The sequence below is a fragment of the Protopterus annectens genome, chromosome 3.part0, assembly GCF_019279795.1.
Source record: "Protopterus annectens isolate FY-2018-M chromosome 3.part0, PAN1.0, whole genome shotgun sequence".
NCBI lineage: Eukaryota > Metazoa > Chordata > Ceratodontiformes > Protopteridae > Protopterus > Protopterus annectens.
Window position 1 is genome coordinate 1,020,815,759 of NC_056731.1, and position 26,321 is coordinate 1,020,842,079.

The following is a 26,321-nucleotide window of genomic DNA, read 5'->3' on the forward strand; positions in this document are numbered from 1 at the left end:
ACAACAGAAAAATACATAAAATCTGTACATGAGACAAAAATTATCAAGTGATGTAAAAAGTTGCACTTACTGCCCTAACATTGTAATGCAAAAAATATATATATATATATATGTATATACATATATATAAATGTATTAACATATATACAAATTAGATCTCTTAGAAAATGAGTATATATATTGAAGTGGAGTATGCACGGAACAAAACAATAACTATCGTGCATTCTATTTATTTGTCATACATTTCACTTAACATTTCTCCTTTGCCTCAATTTGGGTCTAATTGAGGCTCTCTCATTCAGACCCGAACCTTTGTCCGCTTTCAATATTATTATCCACTCTGTCTCTTTCCCTTCGGTGTATGTTCTAATATCACCCCCTCTGGGATTGGGATATATTACCTCTAATACTTTGAAAGAAAATTTGTGTTCTGCATTCGTCATGATGATATGCTTGGCTAAAGCATTTTGAGTGGTACCCTTCTTCATGTGGTAAACATGTTCCCTCATCCGGTCCCTGAGGGGACGATTAGTCTTGCCAACGTAAAAAGAAGTACATAGTTGGCATCTGGCTAAATAAATGACATGCGATGTCATACAGTCAGCTGTAACTGGTGTATGGTGGTATCTCCCACTATCTGGATGGAGGAACCCTGATGTACTGTCTATGTAGCAACAAAAATTGCACCGTCCACATGGTTTGGTGTAACCATCTATCCTACTTTTATCACTATTGAATGTAGAGCATAGTCTCCTCTTCAAGTTATTTTTATTCTTGTATGTGAATCTTGGTTTGTCCCCTACTATATTTCTGATATCATCATTTGTACACAATATACCCCAGTGTTTGCTTATTGCCTCTCTCAGTTCATAACAATTGGAAGAATAGTAAGTCGTGAACCTCAGGCCTCGATTATCTCCTGTACCAACAACAGGGTGAGGAGCTGACTCAGCAGGACCAAAGTATGGCAACCCTTTAGTAGATCTAACTTCTGAGACATCATGAAGATGTGTATTGACTTCTCTGATGTTATAGCCTCTAAGGCACAACCTATCCCTCAAGTCATTCAGCTCTGTCTCAAACCCAGATTCAAAAGAACTGAGTCTTGAGGCTCTGATGGCTTGTCCTCTAATTATATTTCTAAAAACATGAGGAGGATGCATACTTGATCTGGCCAGTAAATTGTTGCTGTAGCAACTCTTCCGGAACACACCTGTATTGATGTTATTATGATCAATCCTCTCAATAAACATATCAAGGAAATCTAATTTATATTGAGAATGTTTCATAGTGAATTTGAGGCAAGTAGTGAGAGTATTCATGATTGTGAAAAATGTCTCTAGTTGTTCCAAAGTGCCTCTCCACAAAACAAATAAATCATCAACAAAACGACGGTAAAACACTACATGTTGTTTAAATAAATCTTCTTCAAATAAAACATTTTCTTCCCAATAAGCCAAATACATATTGGCGTAGCTATTGGCACAAGGAGTGCCCATAGCTACGCCATCTTTTTGTTTGTATATGGAATCATTAAACATGAACAAGTTGTGTTCCAAGACTAATTCCAAAAAGCATGTTATTAAATCAATTTGTACAGGGGTATAACTGCTGTGTACCCTCAAATAATCCGTAACATACATTAAACCTATACTGTTAGGTATGACTGTGAACAAGGACTGAACATCAAATGTGACAAAGAAATAGTCAAATGTGATGCTCACATCCTTAACACAGTCATACAAGTCAAGTAAGAATTGCTTAGAATCTTTTAAAACAATTCTATTAGAATTCAGTACTGGTCTAAGATGCTTCTCTACGTAAACGGATAAGTGCTCGGTCACCCAGCCTCAGCCTGACACTATCGGTCTCATAGGTGGATCAAATAGGTCTTTATGTATTTTCGGGAGACCATGTATAGTTGGTGTCATAGGATGAGGAATTGTGAGGTACTCAAATAGGTCCTTATCTATCAACTTCCCTACAAATATATCTTGTACAGTGTCATGTACATATCTAATAGTTGTTTCAACATGCTGTGATGTGATCTTCACATAGAAATCATCACTCAACATTGATTCCATACGTGTATTATAATCAAGAGTGTCCATAACAACTACCTTCCCACCTTTGTCCGCAGGTCTGATCATAATATCAGGATTATTCTGTAATTTCTTAAGACTGACTCTTTCTATGTAAGTAAGATTATCTCTTTTAAAACTGCGCTTATTGGTAACCCTGTTCTCATAATAATTATAGAGTTCTTCTTCAGTGAGTCTCATGTAGGCCTCTACCAAGGGATGATTAATAGGTGTATACTCACTGCGATTTTTAAAACGAAACTCAATATCTCTGTCAGCTGTATCTTTAAACATGTACTTCAACATAACATTCCTACAAAACAACTTTAAATCTAGGACGGTATCTGTCAACAGACTCTGGCTTCTGGGGATGAAGTTCAACCCTTTATCTAACAATCGGTATTCATCAACACTTAAAACAGCATGAGAGATGTTGTGGACTAACGTTTGTTTGTCCACATCTTCCTCAGTGTCTTCTGAGGTGCATACTCCTCTGATAGCTTCCTCTTCTGTCTGCCCCTGCTCATAGAACGAGAGCGAAACGTGTTTTTCTCTGTTCTCACTGGCAGGGGAAAAGACAACTGTGGAAGTACATTAGAAGTGGAAGTAGGGGCTAAATGCATATTAGAAGTTTTAGGTCTCACCACTTGCCCATTATCTGATGGTAAAGATTTAGATTTCTCCTGGTGTTGATGTATGGTATTGTTAATTATGTTGACATCTGGGTACAAATTAATGTTATCTATGGGGGCAGCATGTACTATGTGTATGACATCTGTTGAATCATTAACATAGTCAGATGTAACTGCATCACCATGTCTATCAGTATTAGCAGATTTATCTACATCAAAAAATATCAATTTGACAAACACTCGTTTCAACTCTTGGAGCTGTATGATTTAAAACATTTCCTACTACTGAAGCATTTGTATTAGTAGAAACAGTATCAATGGAAACATTTGTATTAATAGAAGCAGTCCCAGCATTATGATTACGCTGTGCCGTAGCAGCAAAATTACCAGTGAAAGGCCTGGTCATATCATTCGAATTAAACCTAGGCCAAACAAAAATATGTCCGTTTTTAAAATCATTGGTATCCCTAACCACTTTATGTCTCTTCTGTTGAAAAAGTTTCCTTTCAAAAGCTGAAATGCTGTCGAGCATATTTTCAAACAGAGGTAGTACTATATCAATGGAAAACTCATTGAATAATACTCGCTGTTTTTCACTAATATCTTTAGTTAATTTAGCCTCTTCAGGCTCAAAGAAGTCAATAAGCAGCTTCAAATAGTTCCGACTCACCTCGATGTTCAACCGCTGCCATTGAGCAAGCAGCTCTGGATAGTCTCTGCCCTGACTGGGCATAGTAAAGACCCGCAGGCCTCTTGGTACGATATTCCGTTCCAAACAAAGCTGAAAGTGCAGCCGTTGAGTCTGAAGCCTCTTCAGCTTCATAAAATCCCTCTCTATTCCTTCTAACAACGAATGCAACTTGTTGGTGTCGAAATTCTGCCCCGAGGCATCAACAAGTGTCTGCTCCGTGTCAAGAAACCAAGACGCATGTCCGGAACCTTTCAAATGCTGTTGGAACCTCTGCTCAACAGCACTATTCGGTGTAGCTACGTTCCCATGATTTCCATCTCTGGGAACGTAGTCCAACTCAATGTCAGCCATAATGTTTCAATTAACGTAAAAGCAACCTGCTGGAATCTTGCTTCTCCGGACCTCCAAAGCTTCATTTCTTTATACTGAAGTTTTTTGTTGCCAGACCTTGTTTTTCCCAATGATTATGGCCTTGGGTTACTTCATAGGAGGAAGACAATTCATTGTAGAGTCCTAGGAGGTAGTAACCTTTAAAGTGGTCCCCTGGTGAGCAAAAACTGTGTTTTCAGTTCCTAGTGCAGTATTTTAAGTTCCCTACTCACTCTGTAGTCGACCGTGGCATTTTAGAGGCCTAGCAAAGCAGGAACCAGCTTAATTTAGAAGGATCCAGACTAAAGTAACTCTCAGATAGTCAAAAAAGCCTCCAGAGTCCATTTTACTGAGGATTTTCTTTCATTTTGATTCCAGAGAGGGAATTTCTTTAAAAATTGTTTGAAAGGTTGCTTTAGCCTCCTTTTGATTATCAACCTTGTATTTTACATTTTGCACATGGAAAAAGAGTGAGTTTGGAGATTTCATTTGGAATTTTATATTTTTCTCTATTAGGTATTTGCAGAAAGGTGAGAGCTGCTGCCTTACTTGTCTTATTTGGATGGGAAGGTCCTGTGCAAAGAAGATTTTATTTTTATTCCAGGTAACAAAACCTTTCTTTTTGCAATAAATAAAATCTTTGAAGCATCCTGGTAGTTTAAGAGTTTTATGTATACAGGTCTGGGTTTGTTTGTTGCTTGAGATTCTCTTAAGGCATGGTGAGCTCTTTCTATAATTATCTGTTGTGAGCCTCTAGATTCCTCCAACAACAGTTGCAGTATTTTTTTGATGGTCATTATCAGGTTATTGTGTGTAATAGTTTCAGGTATTCCTCTGCTAATTAGATTATTCCTTCTAGAGTGTGCTTCAAGATCTATTAGTTTAGCTTGCATGACTTGAATTTATTTTTGATTAGACTCACCTTTTTGTTGTACAGTGTCTATTTTTATTTCATTTTCCAGGATTTTAAATTCTGTTTTTTTTTCCATTCTGGTCAAGATTTGGTTGAAGGATTCTCTGAATGTTTTAAATTGTAAGGAAAGGTATTGAATTGCTTGTTGTATGGGCAGTAATGCATCTTTTATGTCATTTAGGTTGACGGGCTGATCAAATTTATTTTTATTCTGAGCTTTTGAAATACCCATTGGTTTTGTAGTCTTCTGTCTTGTATGTGTTGTATCTTTCTCAGGTGAAGCCAATACTGAATATTAAGTTTTTGTTGTATAACTTTCCATGGTGTTTTCTTCCCTTGGCATTGTGTATTTAGGTAGAATGCAGTAGTTTAATGACTCAGCAGGGCCTCAGTACCAGATGTCATTAGCTTTATTTTTAATCTTAGTTAATCCTTCTGATTTTTGTATTTTATTTTTCTTCTTTTTTCCTTTTTTTTTTGTTGCTGTAGTGTCTCTTAGATAAATTTCTCTTATTTTTTTTTGTTGTTGATTTAGTCCTCTGGGTTAACTGAAAGAGTTTTTTTTTTCCGGGTAAAACCAGAGAGCTAGAAATAGCAGTGCTTACAGAACAGCCACCATCTTTGATCTCAGTATCAACCTCTAAATTAATTGATATTTTGACTTTATTTTTATTAAATTGTAATGAATGTACACTCAACCAATTATCGTGACAAATATCAAATCTGGCTAAAAGAGAGTTCATTGATTAGATGTTCTTTTTATCTATAAACTGGTGTCAGAATTTTAAATTATTGTCTTTGAGTTTCTGCATTTTATTTGTGTTGAAATAATCTAAACAGCCTGGTGTATAAGCTATGGGAAATATAAGAAAAAAATGTTTGTTTAAAACTATAATTGCTATCTATTATGTTCTTAAAAATGTAAAATATTTGATTTATACCATAAGATAAATGACAAAACCTCTCATTGTATAGACAATATTCATGAAGAATCCAGTAGATTCTGTTTATTCTGAATGAGTCCTTAAATTGTAGTTCCATACTTTTAGTGTCAGTTAAATGAATCTCATGTAATTGTTTCCAACTTGAAATATATGATGGTTTAAGCCAATGTAATATTATATTGATTATAACAGATTTGAAATATAGTTCTATATTAGGAAATCCAATTCCATTACTATTCCAGGCTCTAACATGCCATTTGTAAGCTATTCTGGGTTTTATAGGGAACCAAAGAAATGTAAGTAACATAGAATCTAATTGTTTAAATATTTTCTTAGGTGGAGGTAAAATCAATGATTGTATAAAAAATAAAATTTTGGGTAGGATAATCATTTTTTATTAATGAGAGTCTGTCTTCCATAGTGAAAAACATTTTATTCCATGTTTTAGTTAAGTCACTGATAATAACTATTAGGTTAGTATAATTTAATTTGATAGTTTCTTTCCATGTGTTCTTTATACTAATGCCTAGATAATTTAACATATCATTTTCCGAATTTAAAAAAGTTATATTTTAGTAAGGCTCTATTTATTTTCTTAGTAATTAATAATGTTTTGGTTTTATTTTCATTGAATTTAAGCCATGAGAGTTTCTCAAATTTATTTATAGCATTTATAATACCTTGTAAAGAACCATCTATATCACCTGATGTTAATAACATATCATCCACGAACAACTGGACTTTTGAACAATAATCCTCATTAAAGTGGATTCATTTTATGTTTGAGTCATTTCTAATACATGAAGCAAAAGGTTCCACTGAAAGAGCAAATAATAATGGGGATAATGGGCATCCTTGTCTGGTCCCTTTAAGAATTTTTATTGGTGGGGATAAACACGAACCAATTTTAACATATGCTTGTGATTCATAATATATTTTCATTATTATGTTAGTAAGATCTGAAGAAGAATTATATACATCAAGAATTTTTTGTAAATATGACCAACTGATGGAATTGAAAGCCTTATCTATATCTAAACTATAATAGTTGCTTCTTAGATTTGTTTGCAATATCTGTTAGAGTTAATAACTTTATAATATTATCCTGTACTTTCCTATGTAAGATGAATCGTCTTTGGTCATAAATGTATTAAGTTAGGTAATACATTTTTTAGTCTTTTGGCCAAGATGGACATGAAAACTTTGTAATCTATGTTTAATAGTGATATTAGTCTATATGAAGCACAAGATTTGGGATCCTTACCTTGTTTCAGAATGGGGAGATTATTGAATATTTCCAAGATGGGGGTATTATTAATTTTTGTTTGATCATAGAGAAAATATTTAATAACATCGTTATTATGTATTCAGGAAATTTTATATAATTCTGGGTTTATTCCATCCATTCCTGGAGCTTTATTGTCCTTGAAGTTTTTGACTTGTTCTTTCAATTTAACTAATGTTATTTGTTTATTTAGTATCCTGTTTTGCTGAGTTGACATCTTAGTGTTTATAGTTTCTTGTATAAATGTATCTATTACATTATCTTTCTCCAAAAGTGGACTTTTATCACTTATTGAAAGATAATATGTTTTAAATGCTTCTAATATATCATTTAAATCAGTTGTTTTCTTAACTGAGTTATTACTTTTGCATTTAATTTCATTGATTTGATTTTGTTTATTTTTTGGATCTAATAGCCAATTTGTGTAGTTGTCTAGGGTTTACAGAATAGGGTTGTAGTTTTAATTTTTCTATATTTATAGTAACTTTTTGATTTAATATGTCTAAATATTTGTTTATTTAAATTTGAAATTTCAATATGCACTGCTGTATCATTTAACTTTCAATGTAGTTTTAAGGTATCAGTATTGTTTTGTATTTCTAACAGTCCTTTGTCCCATTTTTTTCTTTTTTCAAGGTGCCAAGCTTTTATTCTGTCATAGATATAAACTTTTGATGTATCCCATAATATGATATCTGTTACCTCACCATTACTGTTGATTTCCATAAATGTATCTATTTCTTTTAAAATCCATTTGCTGAAGTTTTTTTAGTTTTGTTATATATGCTGGAATCTTTTGTAGAATTATCAAATCATCATTTTTCATAGTTAAACTAAAAAAAAAAAAAACAGCATTTTGGTCAGAGAGTGGGCATGTCTTTACCAAGACATCATTTACTTTTGAGTATATATTGTTTGAAACAAGTATCTTCTTAATACTTGTTTGTGTGCCAAATCTGAAAGAATAGTGTGTGTAATGTAGTGAAATTTGAGCTCTTAAATTATGTATGTCTCTAAAGTTCATTGAGGTTATAAAATTATTTACCTTCTTAGCTTGTGTTGTTAATTTTATTTTACTATTTCTATAGGTGTCTTTATCTGTTAATAAGCATCATCTTGTATTTCCTTGCTTCTGGCTTCACAGACTTGTTGCTACTAGGTTTAATATGCTTGTGCATGCTAAATACAGTCACAGGAGATGAAGTGAACCTTTTCTGGCAGGAATTTTGATTCGTGAAGCTTTATTTTTCCTTTAAAAATAAAAAGGCTTGTGCAGCCTGCACAAAATATGAACTGCTCACATTTAATCATGCTGTCAAGACAGTATATCCCTTTTTAAGCATCAGATTACAATTATTTTACTTTTAAAACCTACCATTTAATTTAAAGCAATTAAATTACCTAGTCAGCCTGTCAATGTCTTGAATTACTTTTGTATTAATATGCAGGTTAACTAGTAGATTAATAAATACATAACCTGAGCAATCCTTACAGTAAAACTTATCTTAAAAGCAGTAAAAGCAATATTTATACAAAAGCCCCAGACAGTATAATCTCAAAGGCACATTTATTATACATTACATTATTGCCCCACCATTGACACACATTCACTTTAATATAACATTTGTTGTCGATAGCACTATATAATTGTGTTTTTTTTTCTAGTACGTATACTTATTATGTTAATTATGACTTTCTAATAATAACTTTATAATGAGAGAAGAAAAAAGAAAGAAAAGAAAAAAAAATTAAGTGGGAAAGAAGAATATATATAAAAGTACATCATTTTACCTTTACCTTGTTGAGGTTTCCCAATAATAAACTAAATAATGTCCCTTGTAACAAAGATTTTTATATTTAGTGGAGTCTTATTCATTTGTCCTTAAGTTTTGTATTTGCTCCTTCTTTGACAGTGCATCCATTATTTGTTGCCTGTCTCTTCAAACTTTGAGATGGCCATTCCATATCCTCATGTCAGTCAGTCTTTTCTTCTTTTGGATAAAATCTAATTCTTCTTGTAGTGAACCAAAGATCTTCTCTCCCTCAGGCAATTTTATTTTTATCCTTGCAGGAAGAGTATTTGAGCTTTAATGTTAGCTTTTTTAGAGATTTAATTGGAGGTACATACTCCTTCCTTCTAGATATGAAAGAAGAGGTATAATCATTGTCAAAACAAATTACTTTTTCTCTTGTATTAATAGGAGAGTTTGTCCATGCAGATTCCAATACTACATCCTTATCCTGAGAAGACAAAAATCTAACAATAATGGATCTGGGTTTAGGAGAAACTCTGGTTGATACTGGTTTTGCTAAAGACTGATGAGTCTTTTCAATTCCAAATGACAGGGATTCTGGCATGTTTAATGCTGTAGATAACCAATTGTTAAGAAATTGAAACATATTATTGCCTTCTTCCTTCTCCTGTATTACATAAATTCTAATATTATTTCTCCTTGATTTACTTTCAAGGTCTTCCAGTTTTTCAATCAGTATTGTATTTTGCTTTAAAAGGAATTCATTATGGTTTTCACTTGCTGTCAGTCTGCCATCTATACCAGTTACAGTTTCTTTAATAGAAGATACTTGTTAGGAATATTTTTTAATCATCCCATTGAGAATGTCCAGTTTTATAATGTCCATTTTGTTCTCAAATGTATCCATCTTTAACAACAGATCTTGGACGTTTGTTATTATAACTTGCAATTACTTTTTCACTGCACTCTCCTGGTGTGACTTCTTAGAGTTGCTCATGTTAGGATTTCTTGTAGAAAACTTCTTGACAGGAAAAATTAATAAAATCTTCTGTTTAAGTACTAATTTTTAGAGACTAATAAAAAGCCTATATCAATGTATCTTTCAATATATTTTTGGATAGTTGTTTCAAAAAATTAAGTTAAATTTCCAGTCAGAATAATATATTCTAAGCAGAGCTAAAGTTCTGTGCTGCTAGATGTCTGGCATCTTGGCCACACCCCCCTAGCATTCAGTAAATGAACAGGGTATATGGGTAAGTTAAACAAAGAAATGGCTTTGCAGATAAATGAGCAAAATGAAAAACTGCTTTTAAAACTTTTAATGTGAGTGCTTTCATCAGAAACAGTGCTCTAACTTCTTCAGACAAACAAAGACAACAGTAAGCTTTAAATACAAAACCCAATTAATTAATTAACTCATATAAGGAATAATAAAGTATTCTATTATTTAAAGTTGCAGTCCTCTATAAGTACATTTACATACCAAAACTCATACAATCCATTTCTTATAACTTGTTTAAACATACTAAAACCATTTTTAAAAACTTTTTTTGAAAATATATATCTGTTAAAGACAATTATAGTCATTAAATCATTGTGGATACTCAAAAAATGCATCATATAAAAAGTAAATATGTAGGAAAGCCCATATGTATAAGCAATACATAAAAGTTATTATTATTATATATATTTCACAAATAACTTAATAAAAAACATGTATGTATTCCTAAATAAATTTACTTCATACATCTTCATATGACTAAAACCATATTTACAAGTGTGTTAAAAAGGGGTATTTAAATGCTTATATATATTAATATGTCTTTTTATCTAGCAAGTGCTTTAAGCTTCAGGATACATTTTAAAGATACATATTCGTTCAGTCCCGGTGGGATATATGCTGAGGTACGAATTTGCCACATAAGCTCTTTTTCCTCCAATTTTAATTCCCATGGGCCACCCCTCATATCTTGGACTACTTGTTCTAAAACTGCAAAATGGAATATATGTGTTGGGTTTTCAATAATATGTTTGGCCAGTGCATTCGTAATCATTTTCTTACCTATACTATACTGGTGTTCATATATGCGCTGCTTAATCTTTCTTTCTGTTTTATCTATTTAGTATGCACTGCATAATTCACATAAGGCCACATATACCACCCCTTTAAAATGACAATTATGTGTGCCTCTAATGGTATAATTCTTACCCTTGATGTTCAATCTGTTACCTGTTTTTATAAATTTACACTGTGCACAACAACCACATTTACTCATTCCAGTATTCATTTTATATACTTTTTTCTGCATTTCCAGTAGGCATTTGATGTTGGGTCTCCTTTTATAGGTTAACCTAGGGTCTGGTCCCAACACTTTATTCAAATTATTGTCCTCAGCAATTATACCCCAATTTTTGATTATAACATTTTTGATAAATGTGGCATCCATAGAATAGGTAATTAAGAAACTATTTCCAATATTATGCACACTACCATTATTGCTTACAGTTTGCACAGTATTGTCGTATTGATATACACCATAACCATTCTGAAGTATAGGTTTAAAATGCCCTAGTGCTCTCTTAGAATTAACTTCCTGAAAAATATGATTAAGAAAACTCTCTGGATACCCTCGCCATAAGAACATAGTAATTCAAAGTTCACATTCAGCTCTATAATCATCATTATCTGCCACCATTCCTGTGGCTTTAACTGCTTGCCCATTCACCACTGCTTTCTTCTGGTAATGTGGATGACTACTTGTAAAATGCAAAAATGCGTTTGAATATGTTGGCTTGCGGAATATAGTACTCCTATATCTGTTATTGACTACATCTTTAGTTAATCTGACATATAAAAAAATTAATGGATTCCACTCCTATTTGAAAAGTAAATTCCAGGAAATTGGTCATCTAAGTCATGGTTTCAACAAAGGTCTCAATAATAGCTACTTCTCCCTCCCATATAAAACACATGTCATCTTGGTATCTAGCATGCCAAATCACATGGTTCTTGAAAAGGGGGTTGTTAAATAGCAATGTTCTCTCCCAATAAGCCATGACACACTTTGCGAAGCTCCCTCCACAGGGAGAATCATTCGCAACCACTGTTTTTTGTAAATAAATGTCACCATTGAAACACATATAATTATTCGATAAAACTATGTCAAGGAGAGTTTCAACAACATAGATGTTATTCTCATCCATACCATTGATGATTAAAAACTCCCTAACTCAATCAACTCCTAGTTTTTGAGGGGTGACCGTGTAAAGGTCCTTTATGTCAACAGTTAAAAAGGTGTAGTCATTTTTAAATTCCAGATTATTGATATTATCTAAAAAGCTCCAAGAGCCATGACAGATTTGAGGTTCACTCTTAATCAACGTTTTTAATTTATGATCAACAAACTTAGCACTAGCATAAGTAACAGACCCTCATCCATCTACTATGGGTCTGAATGGGGGATTCCTAATATCTTTATGAATCTTTGGAGACCCAAAAAAGAGCTGAAATTCTTGGGGCTATCATTAACAAATACTGATATGTATCTATATCAATACTGCCCTCCAAAAACAAATCCTGAAATATAATATTAATTCTTCTATAAGTTCCATGCACTTCATTGATGCTAACTTTCTCATATACATTTGTATCTAAATATTCGGACATTTTATTGTTATAATCACTTGTATTCATAAACACCAAGCCCCCACCTTTATCCATCTTCATTACTCTAATATTATAAACACTTAATAAATGAATTACTTCCAATTCATTATCAGAAACATTTTTGTATGAGTCTTTAGAATTTTGCTGGTGAAACAAGTTGTTATTTAATGCTCTAAAATCGACTTCACACATTTTTTTCAAACACGACTAAAGATTCATTCAATGGCAGATTAAACAAAGTGGAAACTTGCAGAGTGTTGATAAGAGATGAATTTACCCCCATTAAAACAGTGAGATTCAATTTACGCACAAATAACTTTAAGTTAATAATAGATTTTACTAAGTCCGCTCTCCTATCAGGTACATAGGAGAGTCCTTTAGCAAGTGTCTTAACCATAACATCAGTTAGGGTCATGGAGCTAAAATTATAAATTTTAAAGTCTCCCTCCACACTTATATGTATTTGTGGAACAAGTTGGACATGTTCGTTCATTTCCTCCATCTGTTCTGTCATTTCCTTCTCTGGGCTTGATTTGTGTTGTTCTGCTGATTCCATTGGTTCCACTGGTTCCCTCGAGCTGCCTGAAAAACCTGCTGTCCAATTCCATTGTTAGTATTGTTGCCTGCCTCTCTTTGTTGATTATAATGGTTAGATTGTGCATTATTTTGTTCATTATTTTGAATTATTTCACTACGTCTCAGAGGAGCTGGCTCAACTTGAGCATTAACATAATCTTCACCCTCACTAACTTGATTTCTGCTATTGGCATCATCAAGTGGGTGTTGGTTAGTAGGGCTAGTTGAATTGGTAAGATATGCTGGAACTACTGGAGGTGGTGGATAGGCATTACCTTTAGAGTAATCACTGACATCACGATTGATTGATTTATTTATTGCTTATACATATGGGCTTTCCTACATATTTCCTTTTTATACAATGCGTTTTTTTGAGTATCCACAATGATTTAATGACTATAACTGTCTTTAACATATATATATATATATATATATATATATATATATATATATATATATATATATATTTTTTTTTTTTTTTTTCAAAAAAAGTTTTTAAAAATGGTTTTAATATGTTTAAACAAGTTATAAGAAATTGATTTTATGAGTTTTGGTATATAAATGTACTTCTAGAAGACTGCAACTTTAAATAATAGATTACTTTTTTATTCCTAATATGAGTTAATTAATTAATTGGGTTTTGTATTTAAAGCTTGCTGTGGTTGTCTTTGTTTGTCCGAAGAAGTTAGAGCACTGTTTCTGACGAAAGCGCTCACATTAAAAGTTTTAAAATCAGTTTTTCGATTCGCTCATTCATCTGCAAAGCCATTTCTTCATTTATTTTTTAGTAGTTTGTTTATCTGGTGTTATATGGGTAAGTTAACAGAAGTCCTAGACAGATAATACATGTGTGTAAATTCCAGATTCGAAGCAAAATTAACCAATAAAGTGTAAAAGGAGATGGTGCTTTGATAAGTAATGTTTTCAAATAAACTGTTCATTATTCTTGTTGTCACTGCCTGTGGGTTCCTATCTGATATCAGACAGAGCTATACATGTGTGTAAATGTATGATTTCACACGTCTCAATAAATGTTTTAAAGTAGATGGTGCTTTGATAATTCATTATATTCAAATAAAGTGCATATTATTCCTGTAGTCAATGCTGGTGGGTTTTAATCCCATGCCAGGCAACTGAGAAATTACTAGATCTCTAGTGTAATTAGTGCACATGAACATACCTCTCAACTGTCATGATTTTTGCAGAATGTAGTGACCACTGCTCCATATTTATGGTCCTTGATTTGCAGATAATATGACATTACTTGGAATGTGATTTAATGGCAAATCTGTCATCAGAACACCTTACTACTAATTTATGAGCACACTGTGCAAAAATGTTCCTAGTAATTATGCCTATGAACCACCATTTGGTAGTGCTTGTCCAATAATGTCCCATGCTAACAGGTTGAGAAATATGTAGGTGCAACATCATCTATGCAATATACACAGTCACTATTCTCACAACTGAAATCTAACATATCTAGAAGCATGTAGTAGTTGTAGTCTGTGTAGTTATATTATCCGTGAAGTTACTAATGTTCTTTTATTTGTCTCTCATCTCATTCCTTCTCTTCTTTAGTCTATTAATTATATTTATTATTATGATTTGACATTAATATATTATTTTAATTACCTATTATGTTGGCCTCATGTGTAATTTAATATTGCTTTGCTGTTATAGTGGTTTCATTTACATTATTTATTGTTCTTTTCCTCATTATATTCTTTCCTATTTCTTTTCATTACTCAATATTTTTTCTATTATGCTATTAATTACATTTGTTGGTTATATTTATTTTTACTTTATGTTTATACTGTATTTAATTTACCACAGAATGACAAGGTAAGCTGGTTCCAGGTGACTCACATACCTCGGCAATCATGGCTGTGACACCGGGGCCTGGCATGTCTGGGCTGCAGCCTGGTGGCACCCCCTCTGTTCCCCCTGCACTACCTACTCCATCTGGAATTTCTGCCCCACAGGCTGTGGGTGGTCTCCCCCTCTGGTAGTGGAAGTGGAGGGGGTGCTTTTGTCAGCTGCTATTAACTGCCAGGCATAGTGCACGGGCTGCTGCACTGAACTGTTAGTGCAAGCCTACACCATATGGAGAATATGCTGTCCATCCTGGTGTGGCATTTTCACCCCAGGCATTGGTGAAGGTGCAGTGCTGACAGTCCCATAGGTGAGGATATGAGTAACACTGCTATCATGTCTGATGTCCATGGGACTGGGATTCTACAATACCCTCCCCAACCAAGGTGTTCACCCCCTCGTGTGTCACAGGCCAACTCTGTCTGTTGCCTTGTCTGTCTGCAAAAGCTTCTACAGAACTTGCCTCCTCCACACATACTTGTGTACCTTCCCCAACATTCCACACTCACCTTAAGAAAAATAAAATGGGCACCTGTTCCAAAAAGAAAATACCGTGTCATACACAACTCTCCATTTCACACACATGGTCCACTGGATACACTGAAATTGATCCAATTGGCTTGTCCATGCACTTATGTTGTCCTCATCTCACCCCTCTCTCTCTGTGGGGTAAGTAACAGTTCAAATTCAGCTAAAAAATCTGTTAAAGTGCACAGTTGTTGTTGTTGAAGAAATGGATAGTTATGTTTCTTTCCTGTACCCTTCCTGCATATACCTACCTGCCTTTCTCTATGTTTTTCCCGTGGTTGTACCTATTTTACCACTGTCCTATCTCCCCATTTTTCATCTCTTTAAAGATTTTTTGCAAGACGCTGTGTGATGCACACCATCACTAAGCTAAGCTAAATGATGCTATATTGATATATGTTTGTGAAAAATATTAATGACATTGAAAAAGTACACCTGCACCCTATTTTGAACCCAGGACCATTGCATCAGCCCCTCAAGCCACACAGCTGTTGACTAACAGATGTGTTTTAAGCAAAAAATAATATTTGCCATTTTCCTGTCATTAAGCATGTTTAAGCAATGTTGTGCATCATGCTGTGTCATGCAAATTTGATAAAGGAGTAATAGAAAAATGGGAATGTAACTTGGAATCTGATATAGGAATAAATTACTTTAAAGTCAGACTCATAGTAATGTATGCAAGTGAGGTATCTAACAGCAGGTAACTGTGCAATTATATCTGCAACATATAAAAATACAGCTGCTAAAATATTAATTGAAAAATAGGCATTTATAAAGCCTTACCCATAATAATAGATGTAACTGAGGTGTGTAGCAGCATGTAAGTGTGCAATTATGTATTTAAAATACATATGCTGTAGTAGTGATTCAGTAGTTCAGTCTGTTAAATGCTTTAAAAGCATGAATTTCTGGTTCACATGGTCTTGGGTTCAAATTCAGTAGTATCTAGCATTTTAAATACATGTATATGCAAATTACCATTATGAATTCTGATATGTATGACTGTCTTGTCTCATATTTATCCATCCAAAGCAGTACAGATGGAATATATGCTTTTCAATGACAGAAGTCAAAGGCCTACAGATAGGAACGCAGTCACCATATTCCTATCACAACACTAGAAAGTGCATAGAGTGTCAGGTCATGCATTATTATGCATTCACAGAGGATTTTGAAGTATGCAATTCAAATGAGGCCTCGTAATATCTGTCTGCAGCACACACTGATTTGCTACTGATATTACAGATACCCACAGCTGCACAAGTAACATACACATCTGGAGGTCATGTTAGAAGCATGGGGTTGCCAGCACATACATTTCAGATGACTACCATAACATAACACATGACTTGGTGGTCATCCAAAGGGTTGACATAATGGTAAGTGTACCCCCTACCTTGTTCTAGGATACAATAACCATATTGCCTTTTCCTCTGTTACTGGTACCTTTGGCTAACATACTTAGCTTAAACACACACTTCAATTTAATGGGGGATGGGTTCCCTCAATCAGGCTCTGTCTGTACACCAAGGCTGCCTCAGGTCACGCCGTTATTCATAAGTGCTGTTGTCCTCCACATTGTGCAGCCTCTCTAAGTAAGCTTATTGTCTGCAGCAGCAGCATTAGCTGCAACCTGTAGCACACATATCTGTATGTAATAAGTATGTACTACACACATTCTTTTTGTGGGACAGAGTATCTTTACCCTAGTACTTTCCACCCCAACATATGAAAAATGGGATGGATTATACATAGAGACCATATAGCTTATTGAATAGTTGTACAGGATTTCATGATTATACTGCATATCAGCTGTGTATGCTGCAGCTAGCATTCTTGAACCACAGATTGGTTCAGAGGCAATCATCTGTTAATGACTAATTCCTAGCTAGAGGAACCATTGTGCGTAAGAGTTACTTTCTATGGAGAACTTGTTATCACAACACTTATATATCGGCATCTTTCAACAGAGGAGTATTGTACTCCATCATGTATGTAACCATTTTGTTTCCAATGTGATGCATATGTTTGAATATACTTAGGGGAATGAGGATTACATCAGTAAGCCTTTCTTAGAACTGTCCAGATGACATGTTGTTAATCTGCAGCTGTCTAACACCTACATGGGATATAGACTACAGCAAGAGTATAATGATGTCTGTTAATATGGAGACAAATCTCCTGGTTACAGTTGTAATACTACACAGCTATTTGTTTGGCATTGTATTTTATGCATATGTTATGGGGGGGGTTTCCTGCTATGGGCCATACTACAAGTTGGGTGCATGATCATATGTGAGTATCTGTCATGGCACAAACAGGAGTAAGTCATTATTGCTAATATCCTAGTTGGTTCCACACCCTTTGTATATTTGGCACACTGTTGCACATGAGATGTGTAATCAAGTGGGGAATACTGATAGACTTTCTTTATTGCTACATCTGTAGATGCTGTACACCCACATATGCGATCCTGACATGTGTTCTCATTTTTTTGTATTTCAGGTGATATCATGCACACCAGATGCTGCCCACCTTTCACTGAAGTAGAAAACAACCTCATAATTGAGGCGCTAAGACAACACTGCCAAGTTCTGCTGTCCAGAAGGAGAGCAAGTAAGCAAGAGCAACAAGCTTTGTGGAACAAACTGGTCCATAACTTAAATGCTGTGGGTCACCAGAATCACACATATGAGCAGGTGTGACACTGTGCCACAAACATGATCCAATCAGCACACAGGCAGGCAGTGGACATGGCCAAGGATTATCTGGTCACTGGTGGTGGGTCTACAGTGGAACAATGTCTGTCAGCCAGTGAAGAATTCCTAGTGAACCGTGCAACACAGGACAGCTTCCAGGCATCCATCACACAATATGTCATGGATATGGGTGCCACCATTTCCACACAAGAGGAGCATCCATGTATGCTTATTTGGATCAGCATTGGAATACTGTAGCACTTAGTGTGTCAGGGTGTACATGGTTTTACATTGGTTTCCCATGTTTTATGGGGTGGGGAAAGGAGGTTAGCTGCAATTTTAAGCTTATGCAGGGATTGTGACTCACATACATGTTAACATAGCAGCTACTGTAAATGTGAGATATTTGGATGTAATACCAATGTTATGCTTTAACATGCTCTGCAGTTTACATTACCTCTCCCTCAAATGCTTTTCGGTACCATCAGGAATAGGAAGAGGCCATGCTCCTCCTGCTGGTAATTTCAAAACATTTTTTGTCAGAGATGTAGAATTTCTTCAAGGTATTAGCTAAAGTGTCATCCCAGGCCTGTTGGCTGGATTGCTGTACTGTCTGCATGACTGACAAATATGCATTTGTGTTCTGACTGTACACACATTAGGGTCATACCGATGCCTTGTAGGTGTGACCAAAGTGACTGATTTGACAGTATTGTCAGGAATTTTCAGATGACCATACCAGTAAACTGTGCAGAGTTCTGCAAAATGTCAGCAGTGTACATAATTTATGTTTTGCTCATGAGAGTCTAGTTTAAAGATCTGTTTTCAAATACTTCAAGATTTGGGTTAGAAAATAATGTTCTCATGTCCTACTATATCAAATTGTGGGTTATACAAGACTGTAATAGTGACAGCAGTGCATACAGCTTAACATGTATTGCAACTGCAGAGCATAGTAGTGCAGGTAGTAATGTGATGTTTTTACCTTTATATCACAGGTGACCAGTAAAGGTTGGTCTTTATCCCCTTCTTAACTTAATGTTACTGTCTCTTCAGACTCTGATGATGATGGTGGCCAAAGTGAGGCACAGCTGGGGTTTGTAGGGGCTGAATATGTCACAGAGGTTTACATCCTTCATCTGCCCTCGTTATCATTGCACACTGTCAGTATGCCTATGTATACCCAGTCCCATGAGCCACAGATATTGGACAGTCGGAGGGTGGGGACATTGAGCAGGGAAGTGTGGCTACTGTGGCTGCATTGAGTGTCAACACTGGCCATAGCCAAATAGTTGGCAAGGATCCAAACAGGTGGATTGATTGGAGTGTTTGTAGAAGCTCTCCACCACCTGTTGCAGGTGTCTCATCACGTGTCACTTGGCGTAATATTTAGGGCCATCATGGAGACAAAAGCATGCTCCAAAAGGAACTCCACATGAATGCTCAAGGTTATGGATGCAGCACAGTCTGACATCCATGACTTCCTCCACTAGATTTCTAATATCCTGGAAAAGACGTTGGTCTGAAACACATCACATGCTATCTGTCTTAGAAAGCACATTGTCTGTGATGGAACATCTGATTGGAGTTGAGCATTGGACTCATGGATGGAGGTCAGCAACTACATCTGCTGAGAGTCCACATGGCCAGGCACAATCACACTCCTTTAGTGTTAGTACATCTAGTGCTGGATTGTGCTGTCCACACCAACATGTGACAGGCCTTGGGCTCATTGTCCTGTGTGTTCCCATGGAGGACACAGTCCCAGCAGACAGCAGTCACCCTCAGGTGGTAGCCCAGCATCTGACCTTGGGCATGGAGGTGCCACTGGAACTCCTGGCAGAGCCCGTTCTCATGTTCGGGGGCAGAGATGATAAACTGTCAACTCTACCATTCACATCTCAAAGCTGTTCAACATACAGACACATAGGGCTAACACTGAGCTTGGCTGTATTCACACAGACACAAACACATGAGTGTCACGTTCAGGTCAATTACAAACACACAAGCTACATTTACATGGTCCCTCTTGCCTGCTTCCCTTTCTGACTCACACACATATGCTTGCCAACCTATTGGGTCAGCCTAGGCCTCCTGCCCTCTATACAACAGGGGTTGGGAGGGTGGCTTAATGGTTAAGGTGTTTGCCTTACAAACACAAGGTGTGGGGTTTGAGTCTCACAAGGGATAACTGGCTAGGCTTAAAATGGCTTGCAAGGGCAGTTAGCTTAGTACTGATCTATGAATTCTATGAATTCTATGAACACCCTGTGCAAGAGATAGTACCTGTGCCAGATCCCTGTCATCCTTGTCATTGATGCAGGGAAATGAAGCTATGTGTCTGATGCACAGGGTGACTATCTCAATTAATATGCATTTGTTTCATCCATTGTTACCTTTGACATGCTACTTGTACTGGTCAGTCACAGATATTGTACGCTGCCATTTGTAAAGAGTAAAATACATTGTTTTGTGTACATTATATTGGATGCTGTTGTAATGGCTGTGTAGTCACACAATGAAAGGTGTCTCATGGAACTGTTTACATTTCATTTTCAGGACTGTGTAGGACACACCTATGGGTACACATCTGCAATAAACCCATCAATGTCAGAGCACAGGATGGAATGACAGCACAGAAGAAAAATGTCATCAAAAAGGTAAAACAGTACAGGTGCATGGCTCCATAGGTTCATATGTATATAATAGGCTAACAAAAACAGGGGCTTCTTTCAGCCTAGCCATGCATCTCTAAACTCTGACAAGGTCTGATACCCTTCATAAGTGTAAGCAGAGTTTTGGGAGCTAAGACATGTACAAGTTGGGGCATGGGAAATTAACCACCTACAGTTTCTGTGTGTCCATTAGAGACATTTGTTCTAAAGCAGTTATCATTGCTGTGTTCCCCATTCTATTGTGTAACTTGCACATGATTTGTGGTAAGACAGAACTCTGCTTCACATGGATGGGGAGCCTGTTACACATTGGGTGTAGTCTCTGGTCTACATACCCGTCTCTCCAGCATGTCCTATTTATACAATTGTCAAGGTGTAGGTGTGTAGAACAGGTAACTCCCATGCTTGTCCTTTCTTGGATATGCAAGAGGTACACAGTGAGGTCTGATACCTTCCTGCATGGCAGGCATACACCTCCACTTCAAAGCATGTTGGACAAAGAATACACAGTTACAGCCTTGATGCAATCTGCACAGGACATGTTATTTACACTGTGTATTGGTTTACTGTGGAAACTCTGTGGATGTTACAGTTGTCAGATATGCCTGGTTAGTTGCATACCAAAGGTGGCATTGCACTCAGTGATTGGTGTGATGAATGCTGAATACAGTGGTACAATGACTTTCTTGGATTTACATGCCATAGCTTTGTTTATGGGTTGTGCAACATAGAATGAATCCACAAATATTACCGACCCGTAACAGTCAGAGGCTAGATCACTATGCATGTGTCCATAAGTCCCTGACTACTGGGTCAATTGTTAGAAGTTTGCAGTCAGTATGATAGCTACCAGTGGTGGATGACTTCCCAAGGGCTATTATTATGCATTCCTTGGCATTTAGTGTTAGTACATGGCTCTGACAACAACTGAATGTCTGTATCAGCCCATCCTGGATAACTTTTGAGTCAGTGTGGGATTCAATGACAACGCCTAATTTGCATCATCTGCAAATTTAGTTAGTCAGAGGCCAATGACAGTGACAGTGAATGCAGAGAAGTAAATGCCTAGAAGGAACAGTCCCAGGAATGATTTGTGAGGGAGACCACTGGTGACTGGCCTCATTGTAGCAGTGGATTCCCCATTGCTATTGTCCTGGATGATGTCTGCCAGCCACTCGGCTATCCACTGGCTGACATAATAGTTTGTAACTAACTCTACAGTTTGTCCACAATGCCTGATGGCCTAATAGTGACAGATGCCTTGTCAGGCCATGGTAGGTGGAGAGAATCATTTTCCCTCATCCATTGCTTTGTTTACTACTCAATGAGGTCCACCAGGTAGGGTAGGCATTATCTGCCCTTGACACAACCAAACTGGGTTTGGTCCAGTCTCTGTAGGTGTACTACATATTTAATGATCATTTCCATGATAACTCTATGCCACACTGTCAGGTACTGTTTTACTTTAGGATGACAACATAAGGGTGATAACATGTTAAATTTAAGCTTCTGTCAGGCCACTGCCTAACCTTGGCCTGTTGTGACATTTATACAAGCAAGAATCTATTGCTAATGGCATTATTACTGACTGCTGATGAGATGTGGAAAGCATTCCTAACCCTCTAGTCCTACTCCACACAAACACAACATGTGACAGATGTGACTATATATTAGAAACATTGCATCCATGCCCTCTCATACACCAGTCAGTACGTATAACAATGAGCAGGTTGTCAACATGCACACCTCTCCACCTACTCCACCCAAACCCACATCACACATACATACATGTGCGTAGGTCCTTACCAGAGACAAAAGTAAACACCAGACACCTTAGAAACCCAAACATAACCTCGCTACACATAATCATACCTCTGTAGCACACAGTTCAAATAATAGCTCATGCACCACTGTCTCACCAGTCAAACACCTAAGGCAAAACACAAAATCAAACATTTTACTCATAGGTGATTACATCATGAGACACATTGATTTTCCTCTCATCAGGCTACATAAGGGAAAGGTCATTGTCAGCTCTCTGTCAGGTGCCAGGATATGTCAAATCACACATGCACTCAGGTGCCAGGATATGTCAAATCACACATGCACTCAAGTCCATCAACATCAGGTACTGTTATGACTATGTCATAGTTCCTGCTGGTGTGTACAACTTGAGACATACCTCTCTGGTCTGTCTGCAGAGACATGACTGAGCTTACAGATTATGTGTCTCAGGCAGGAATGCCCTTGGCGTTGAGCTGCATTTTACCATCAGCTAGGATGATGGCTCAGTGCAAATGGAAAATGACTGACTTCAATAATTGCCTTAGTGTGTGGTGTCATTGTAAGGGGATCCACTATCTGTCAGCTTGGAATGACCTGCTCAACAGACCTTAATGTTTTTCCAGAAATGGTCTTCATCTGTCACTCCTGGGATTTTGGCTACTGACCAAGGCTGTTGCCATACTCATAGTGCACCTTTTAGGTGGTGTGTCAAGGCAGAGATTTTCCAATGAGAAAACACCATCTACAAACAGCATCACAGTTATGCTGTTAATGCTAGGAATGTCAACATGAAACTCCACTCACTGGAAGCTGTCCCTTCCTTGGAATATGCAGACATGTGTGCAGTCACAGACACTTGGATCGAGGCTTTGGAGAGCACCACAGCCATACCAGGCTACACCTCCTTCCACACTTTCAGACCTCAAACTTAAAGTGTGCATAATAATGGAGGTGGTGTATACATATTCATTAAAGATAGATACACATCCAGATTGGTTAGATAGTATGATTCCCTGGAGAAACTACAGGTGCTATTGACTTCTTGAAGGGTACCTAATCAAGCCATTGCTAGATACAGGAGCAACTCCATAAATCAGGACACCCACTGTGCTTATATGCATCTACTTGAGTCTATCAAGATACATCAAAAAAAGATGGTTTTGGGTAACTTTAGCTACCCAGCTGGGTAGATTATTAGTGCTCAAACTCACTTGCCCAGAGGTTAGTTGACTTGCTTAACTAAAATTACCTGGACCATTGGGTTGACATCCACACAAGGGGAGCCAATGTACTGGATCGGGTGCTTACCAGTATGGGAGACCACTGTAAAACCTTCACTGTGAGGTCCTCCATGGTGAGATCTGACCACAAATGGGTCTCATTCAAAGTAAGTATCACACCTGACACCCCCTTTGCAGCAGATAAAGTAATAAAGTTCAACAAAGCAGATTATAATCTCCTATGGGATTGTATAAATAGCTTGACTGCACCCCCCTCAGATGGCACAGGCAACTTTGCTGAGCTCTACACCAATGCTTTATACAAGCACCTGTATAACTGCATTGACTCACCTATATCTGACAGGGGCAAAACAAGCTGCTCATGGAACAGAAAACCTGTGTGGTGGACAACTGTCATTAGCAGGCTTTACAATAAGAGGTAGACATTAGTGTTTGACATTAAGAGGTTGGGAGCTCCACTTAAATGGAAGCACTCCATCCTCAGCTTAAATAAGAAAATATGTATTGTTGTGAAGTCCTGCAAAACAAAGTGTGGGAGAAAATTAGCCTCCTCCTCAAAGGACAGCCAAAAGGCATTGTGTGTTTACATGTGTAACATAAAAGGAAAGGCTCACATTGCTGCCAAATTAGTAGTTAATGATACTAATAATAATGAGCCTGTAGATGTAGCTAACCTGTTGGCTGACAAGTTCTTTGACAACTGCACTCCTCTGTCCCCACCACACATACACCGTGACATCTCTACAACCTGTCACATGCCTTGTATCTCTAAAGAGCAGGTAGTAAATGGCCTCTCTAAGGTGACAAACACAGCATCAATTGCACCTGCTAACATCCCAGGCTGTGTCCTATATGAGATTCAACATAGATTACTAACACCACTGGAAACTCTTCGTAATCATACTGTAACCACCAGCTGCATCTTAGTTGGCTGTAAATGGCCACTGTTATCCCCTTGCACAGAGCCGGTGCATCCAATAACCATGGGAACAAGAGACCTAATAGCCTGACTAGCCATACTGTAAGGTCATGTGTCAAATCATCATGGACCTTATCAATAAAGATATAAGTAATCTACAAACACTTGACCATAAAATATTTGGATTTATGAAAGGGAGATCATGCCTGTTAAAATTGGCAGAGATCTCTGAAGCAGTCACCTATGGCATGGATGCAAGGACATCTGTGCATACAACCACCTGTACTTAGCCAAGCCATATGACACTATCTGCCACTAAGGTACCATTGATAAACCAACCCAACTACCCATCAACAGTAATATCATTAGATGGGTCACTGACTGGCTCACTGCTAGAACTCATGTAGTCAGAATAGAGGTATCCACCTCCAAAAGCAGAGCTGTAACCAGTTGTGTACCACATGGTTCAGTCCTGGGTCCTGTAATATTTGGAATCCATTTATCTGATGTACAAACACAATGTGAATGTCTGTGGCTGACAAAGTTGGATGATGCCTGAAAACTGTGAGGGTCATAGAATCTCCAAATTATGTCAGCATTCTACAAGAGGGTCATATATTACCAAATGATTGTTGCCTCACTCATGGCCTTAAACTCCATGCAAATATATGTAGCATCATTCCTTTAATAATAGCAATGTTCATGCTAAGTAGCTCATCAATAGCAACACCTTAAGTACATATTCAGGGGTGAGAGACCTGGGCATATAAACCTGGGACACAGGCTTACACCTACCTTACCCTAAATCACTATGTCTCCACAGTGGTATGAAGGGCATTATATCTTGCTCATGTCATAACTGAGGGCACTGTCACCTGAATATGACTCAGTTATAACTTGCATGAATTCTTCCCTCATCAGGCCAATATTTGAGTGCAATGGCCATTTTGTTATGTACGTTTCCAAAGACCAGTGGTAATTGCAGAGACCGCAAAGGTTCCTCACAAGAAAAATTCAAGTCTTCAGCATCTGTCCTATGGGGATCATCTGAAATCAAGGTCACTTTAGTCTGTTTCATACAGACTGCTCAGAGGTGATCTCTGCCTTGCATATGAGGCAATCTGTGACCCTGCTTTATTGGAAATGCTGTATATCCTTAAGTCAAATGGAACACAGATTACTTGCTGTAAGGACCTTAACCTGGTATGTGATATCAATAAAGCATGTTGGAGGGAGAGATATATCTACCAGAGTTTAACAAACCTTTGGAACATACTCCCACTTAATGTCAAGCAGAGCATTGGCCGTCTTCAGATGCAGTCTGTATGATTGGATGGGTGACCATAACTTTGCCATGGGGGTTCTGCCTGTGTCCCTGTTGGGCAGGGGCAATATGTGCTGATCATGTAAATAAGGGTAAGAACTTGGCTAGGATTGTAAGGGGCCCTAGAGCCATTAGCCTAGTAAATTCCAATGATCCTATGATCCCATAGGCTGATGTAAAATGCACTGACTAACTTCCACACACACCTACTTGGTTACAGTGAGAATAGTGCCACTTGCAATTACTGTTTACAAAGCACTGCATAGTGTACCCTCAAGTTAGCTGCAATGAGATTAAAACCTCTACCTATCTAGTTTTTCACACTACAGATCACAGTACTTAATGCATACTCTATGGCCC